This window comes from Eretmochelys imbricata, chromosome 1, assembly GCF_965152235.1.
Source record: "Eretmochelys imbricata isolate rEreImb1 chromosome 1, rEreImb1.hap1, whole genome shotgun sequence".
Taxonomy (NCBI): Eukaryota; Metazoa; Chordata; order Testudines; family Cheloniidae; genus Eretmochelys; species Eretmochelys imbricata.
The window spans coordinates 269,252,068-269,258,852 of record NC_135572.1 but is presented as its reverse complement, the minus strand read 5'-3'; the positions used below and the strand labels follow the sequence as shown (position 1 = coordinate 269,258,852).

The following is a 6,785-nucleotide window of genomic DNA, read 5'->3' as shown; positions in this document are numbered from 1 at the left end:
AGGGATGATAAAGACACTGGCTGTGCATGCATCTCACAGATATCGCCTGCCAGTCTGTCCATTTGTCATAAGAAGGAGGCGACAGCTTTAGGTAGGGGTTAAGTCTTTATAGCTCTTGAACCTTAGCTTCTCTGCTGAGACTGCCAACAAACAAACTTTGCCTGGATAGCCAATCATCCCATTTGTCTACCTTGGGAGGTGCCACGTCATTGTATTTCTTCTGTGGAACACCATAATTTCATGGAAGCATTTGTTTCTTCACCTTGCTAACTTTTTTACATGCAAATTTTAACTGTTGTTTGGCTCTTCGATATGGTTGTGATAAGTGCCATAAAATATCACAGACTGACATCATTGTATTGTGCCAGTGGATGATGAGGCAAAGCCTGAAATAAATGTGGATTTCTTTAATATTCGTTGGAACACAGGACAGAGCTGTGAAATGGGGATTGTACAACATATTTCATATCCCTGCACTTAGCAGCACACATCCCCTAACAAGCACCTGTAACAATAGGTAGATAGCTGGCTCCTGTGACCACTGTCTTTCATGAGGACCAATGTAGTCCCATCATTTCCTTCTGCTCCCCTTTGTTTTATCCACTTATTGATCTTATACACTTTGATTGTAAGATCTTTGGGGCTGTGACTGTCACTATTATATCTGTTCGTCTATTAGGCTGCCATTATTGTGATATCTGAGCATCTCACAGTCTTTAACGTATCTGTGCTGCTGGCAGACCAGGTGCCAGCTCTTGCCAAGGCTTTAGGCCTCAGCCAAGTTTTGACAAATTCATTGGTGGAAACCAGTCTTGTTCACCTGTGTCTTAGTATGCTTAAAATGGATATTGGACCTATAACAATGTGTTTGGTGTTTAGACTTTATGAAATGCTTGTAAGTTGCTGCATTCATTCATCTCACTTATAATATCTTTATCATATACTATAAGGTAATATATAAGTTTTTGCTTTGTAACTGTAAAAAAAATGTTTGCTTTGAAACTATGAACCCAGTCAGGAGGGATCATCTCCTGCCCATCAAGAAGGCTTATCAAAACTAAATGGGCCATCGTGTGACATCACAATACAAAGACTTTGTTAACTGCCCCCTTGCAGCTATGAAGAGGCTAGATGCAAAATGACTTGTCCCATCAGGTTGAAACTTGGAAGAAGGAAGTAAAAATAGCTGACAAGAAAATGTCTCATCTCTTATGCTGTTTGGACTCTCACAGGGCCAAAGTTACGAAACAGAAGCAGAAATCCCCAGGGTCAACCTGGGTTAGCCCTAAAAGACATTCAAAGCTGACGGACTACAACAACTCTCACCTTTGGAACCATAGACTATAACTTATTTGTGTATATATGTCTGCCTGCTTTAACCTTGTAATAACTCTCATTTATTTTCTTCGTTAATAAATCCTTAGTTTATTATAGGATTGGCTGCAAGCATCTTTGGTGTGAGATCTAAGGTACAAATTGAGCCAGGGTTAAGTGACTGGTCTCTTGGGACTGGGAAAAACCTGAATATTTTGTGATCTTTGGTGGATAGCAACCAACTATCACTAAGTCCAAATTACCTGATTGGCAAGATAGTCCTCTTGGGCATATACCACCAGTTTGGGGTCTCTGCCCTGCTTCTTTGCAGTCTGCTCTGAGGTTGGCACATGTGGTCACAAGCCACTCCAGACAATGGGACAGTATCTATCTTCACAACATTCCCGGGAGGTAGGGAAGAGCCATTTTACAGGTGGCAAACAGAGGCACAGATAGGTGCTAGAACTAGGGGTGCTACCGCACCCCCTGGCTTGAAGTGGTTTCCATTATATACAGGTGTTGCGGTTCAAATACAAGACAGCACAAAGCTTTAAGCAAGCAAACAGGCTGGTCTGCCAACAGACTGGGCCTGTCAGCTTTCCACCCTCTCCTTTATTCTTTCTCTCCCCGCACGCATTACATTCTCCAACCAATAAAAGAAATACACTGGCTTTGTTTAACATTCTTATTTACCAATTTCTATCTACCACATTCCTTGCTCTCAGGCCTTGAGCCCAGTCCTGGGAGGCTTCCCATGGTTCATGTCATCTGGGCGAGATTCCAAGGTTCATGCCTTTGAGAGGAGCAGTGTGTGCACAGCTCCTATACAACACTCCGGGTGTGCCCTGAATGTTGCCAAGCTCATGAACCTTGTATGAATCCTACATCCCCTCCTTTTTTGTTTATTTGTGCTTGGCCATCTCATGGTAGCCATCAATTTGCTTTTGCAAGCCAATTAACTCCCCGACAGACAAGGTCATAACTCGTCGAGCCTGCCAGGGCGGGTCTCGACAAAGCCTTAACAAAAAGGAAATACATTGCTCACGGCAACAGCAAAAAATAAGCTTAAGAAGGTAAAGTGTAATTGGCCGGGCCCCAATTAGCCATGCTAGAGTACTGGGAAGAGAGGTTCGCGTAAGCAGCGAGCATCATCTCATTCCCAGTTTCCTCAGGGTGACAACATACTGGAATAAGGCACGTACCTAACAATTCTTCAGCTGCTACAAATCAAATAAACAAAAGTGGGTAACATTTACTATTGAAGCCAATCTTTCCCATAGGTTATATGTCATTTGGGCCCGTAACGGAGGAAGCGCTCCCGAGCCAACCCCTACAGGAAACAGCAGGCACAAAAGGCATACAATCAATACAGAATTAGCAGTAATTTGGGCGAGAATTGCCACAAACAGAGTCTCAGGAGTCTCTGGCTGTTGGTTTGCTGCTTCATTGAGCTGCGGCGACCAATGCTTTTACTGCTCCCCATGTCACGGGCTGGCTTGGGACGCTACGCCTCCTCCGTCTCCGTACCGCCATTGTCGACCCGGGAGGCACCGTGTTCTCCTCCAAGGTCAGCTGAAACTCCGGTATGGGGTTCGACAGCCCCTGGTGCCACGCCATGCTGTTTCAGTGCCAGTCGCACACACCGGGCCGGAACCCACAACGGTCCTGCAGGGAGAAACACAGCAGCATATCCCCGACCCCAAGTGATTAAAGGCACTGGGCCCAGTCATTGCGGATCGGGCAGCTGACGGTAATAGACACGCGGTCTTTTCAGTACCTCGGACTTATGAAAATGCCAATCCGTGGGGATCTGCTGATCTGTGTTAAATTATTTAAAGTAAACAAAAGGATAAGCATTTGTTGCTGAATGTCTCCTAAGGTTCGGAGACGCAGCTCCCCTTGTTTTAATTGTTTGTCAAGCAAGGTTTTTAGTGTGCGATTTGCACGTTCAACAATGGCTTGGCCTGTGGAATTATAAGGGATCCCGTGTTTGAGACGGACGTCCCATTGGGCACAAAAGGTGGAGAGGGCTGTGGAGCAATAGGCTGGGGCATTATCCGTTTTTATCTGGCTCGGGCGACCCATAACAGCAAAACAGGCTAGCAAATGGTGACTAACTTTGGGAGTGGCTTCCCCACACTGTGGGGTCGCCCAGAGAAATCCCGAATAGGTATCAATGGAAACATGGAAAAACAAATAGGGGCGGAATTGTGGCACGTGAGTGACATCCATTTGCCACAGCTGATTCGCTGCGGTACCTCTGGGGTTAACGGCATAAGAAAAGGTAGGGGCAGCAGCAGCACAGTGGGGGCAGGAACAAACAATAGAACGTGCATGATCAGCAGGAATGTAAAACCGTCGGGCCAAAACAGAGGCAAACTGATAAAAAAAGGAATGGCTTTCAATGGGGTCAGAAAAAAGGGAATTTACCTGACCACGTAACGCGCGATCGGCGCGCGCATTGCCTTCAGTGAGTAGCCCAGGCAGAGGGGTATGACTGCGAACATGAGCAACAAAATAAGGGAAATTACGAGTGGTGAGGAGATACTGTAAGGACAAAAACAGGCAAAGAAGGTCCGCATCGACCTGAGGGGTGATGAGGGCAAGGGGTAAATGATCAATTACCGGATAAACATAATGCGTGTCCACAATCAAATTAAAGGGACAATCAGCAAAAAATTGAAAGGCCAAAATAACAGCAGCTAGTTCCAAGGACTAGTGAAGCTCTCCAAGTGCTGTGCATACAAATGTTGTTGTACAAATGAATGAAGCGCTTTCAGCTTTTCTAGGGGAAGGGGCCACTGGTCAATCCATACGGGCTCTAAGGACTGCCATACCAATGGTAATGCGGATGGCAAGGTGGGTGAGGGAGGATTTTGGGCCATTATATATTAATATCGAGGGTGGTGTCCAGCTTTGCAAGTAAGTCACGGCCCCAAATTTTGAGGTGGACAGGGAGTACAAAAGGGCGGATTGTAGCAAGGGCACAGCCTCCTGGTTTAGAGACCGTGACCCAAGACAAACTTTGGCGCCCGGGTTTGCTACCCCCGATCCCCCACAACTCTTTAGAAGGAACTGTTGGCCAACTGACCGGCCACTCCGGATCACGAATCACCGTTACATCAGTTCCAGTGTCCACCAGCCCTGTAAAAGGAACATTATTTAAGAGATGTGTTAACTGAGGTTTCGAGGGGTGGACCGACATTGTTAGAGCAACAAGTGGAGAGGACGTGTTGTGAGACGGCAACTGAGACAGCGTCGATCCAAAGCCGTTCCTGCCCCGGGCTCGATCCTCTGCGGCTGGCACCTGATAGGGGACTAAAATCAATTGCGCAATTGACCGTCCATGCGGGAGCGACTGCGGAAGATGGGTCAACACCTGAACCTTAATAACGCCGGTGTAATCGGCGTCAATGACCCCTGGGATGACAAAAAAACCCTGTTTCCCAGCGTGTGAGCGAGGGAGAACCAGACCCACAAATCCGTCAGGGAGAGGTCCCGTCACCTGTGTAGGTATGGCGCAAACCTCCCCCGGCAACTGAAAATCAGCGTCCTCCTGCATAATCAAATCAAGCCCTGCACTTCCGGCAGTCGCCGCCCTCATGGAGTCTACGGATTTTAAAGCAGAGGAACAGTTGTCTGAGTGGGAAACACCCCCGTTTGGCCCTGGGTTCGGGGGGAACCCATCGTGCAGTTTCCCGACCCGCTACGACACTGATTAGCCCAGTGATAGCCCTTCCGACACTTGGGGCACTTCTTTGAGGGGCGGGCGGGCGCCGTTGATGAGTGGCACTCCCGCTGAAAGTGACCCTCCTTACCACAGCGGTAACAACGCTTCCCCTCCTTTTCCGCAGGGCGGCGGCCAGAACCCCAGCTTTACGTGCTTGGGTTCCGATGTTTTGGCACGCCCGCAGCATGTCTGACAGCTCTAGAACGCCAGCGGCTTGTGCCGCCTGGAGAGCACGGCGGCAATCCTCGTTCGCATTTTCAACCGCCATTTTTAACAGGATCTCCTGAGCTGCCGCAGGGTTATCCACCTGTCGGAGGATAGCCTCCTGCAATCTGTTAGTAAAATCCATAAAGGACTCTGATGCACCCTGACGGATACTGGCAAAGCTTTTGGTAGGCTTGCCTGAATCCGGGACCTTCCGGAAAGCATGCTGGGCGCAGGTGGAAATAATGGGGAAGATGGCCTGAGGGAGTTGAGACTGCATCTGAACGGTAGCAAACTGGCCCTCCCCTGCCAAGTGCTCATAAATGACACCTTGCTCTCTATATACCTGGGCTTGGCGTTCCGCCATCTGCCGATACTCACTAAGCCAAATAACATACTGACTGGGCGTCAGCATCATGCACAACAGCGCCTTCCAATCTTCAGGGACCAGGGTGTACCCAGTACCTAGCCCTTCAATGAGACCACGTACATACGTGCTAGTGAGGCCGAACTCGCGAATCGCTTTCTTTACCTCTCTGATCACCGAGTAAGGCAAACTGACCCAGTTTGCAACCTGGTTGCCCTGGCCATCATCCTGCCAGGTCACTGGACAAACTGAGACCAGATCAGCCAGCTCCTCTGCTGTAATATCTGAGCGAGTCTTCGCTGCGTGAACCATTTGTTGCACCAGCGAAAGCCCCTGAGCAGATGCGGACGGCCCCACGAGGGGATGGCGATCACACACCGGCTCCGGTGGGGAAGGCAAGGGAGGCGGTGGTAATAGAGGCACTGGGGGCGAAGCAGGGGGAGGGATGGTTGCAGGAGCGGACGGGGGTGGCGGGATTGGCAGCCCCTCTGTTGGCGCGGGAGAGGGCCTTTCCGAGGCGACACGCTGTGTCGCATCGCCAGGAGGGGGGATGGCTGCAGGAGCAGATGGGAGTGGCGAGATCACCAGCCTCGCAAGGGAGGGCCTGTCCGAGGCGACACGCTGTATCGCGTCGCGGCAGAGGTGCCAGGCATGTAAAGCCTGCACGGGCGCCTGAGGCTCTTTGTGCAATGTCTGGCCCAACCGCTCCCAGTCCGCTAGCTTAAGGGTTCCAGCTTCAGGGTACCACGGGCACTGGGCACTCACTTCCTGTAGCAGAAGAGTAAGTTCTCGAGTGGGGCAATCATGCCGAGCCTTATGCAGCAAATACTGTAGCTCATTACGGTGTTGCACTTGCAAAGCAGAGAGGGAGCTTCCCATACTTACCACAATGAAAAATACTCACCGGGATCCGCGAAGCGGATGAGTGACACGTCTGAAACCCTTGCCAGGCGAGGTGAATGCTGATGGCCCCACGTTTGGGCGCCAGTTGTTGCAGTTCAAATACAAGACAGCACAAAGCTTTAAGCAAGCAAACAGGCTGGTCTGCCAACGGACTGGGCCTGTCAGCTTTCCACCCTCTCCTTTATTCTTTCTCTCCCCGCACGCATTACATTCTCCAACCAATAAAAGGAATACACTGGCTTTGTTTAACATTCTTATTTACCAATT

The 6,785-nt window shown here is 49.5% G+C and overlaps 1 long non-coding RNA gene across 1 annotated transcript; it reads right to left on the bottom strand.

The window, feature by feature from the left end:
- Nucleotides 1–1,863: 1,863 nt before the first annotated feature.
- LOC144272695 (uncharacterized) lies at nucleotides 1,864–6,595 on the bottom strand. The gene is made up of 2 exons (XR_013347637.1): nucleotides 6,520–6,595; nucleotides 1,864–4,458 (listed from the first exon to the last, which is right to left on the bottom strand). It is a non-coding gene; the product is annotated as an uncharacterized LOC144272695 (long non-coding RNA).
- Nucleotides 6,596–6,785: the final 190 nt, after the last annotated feature.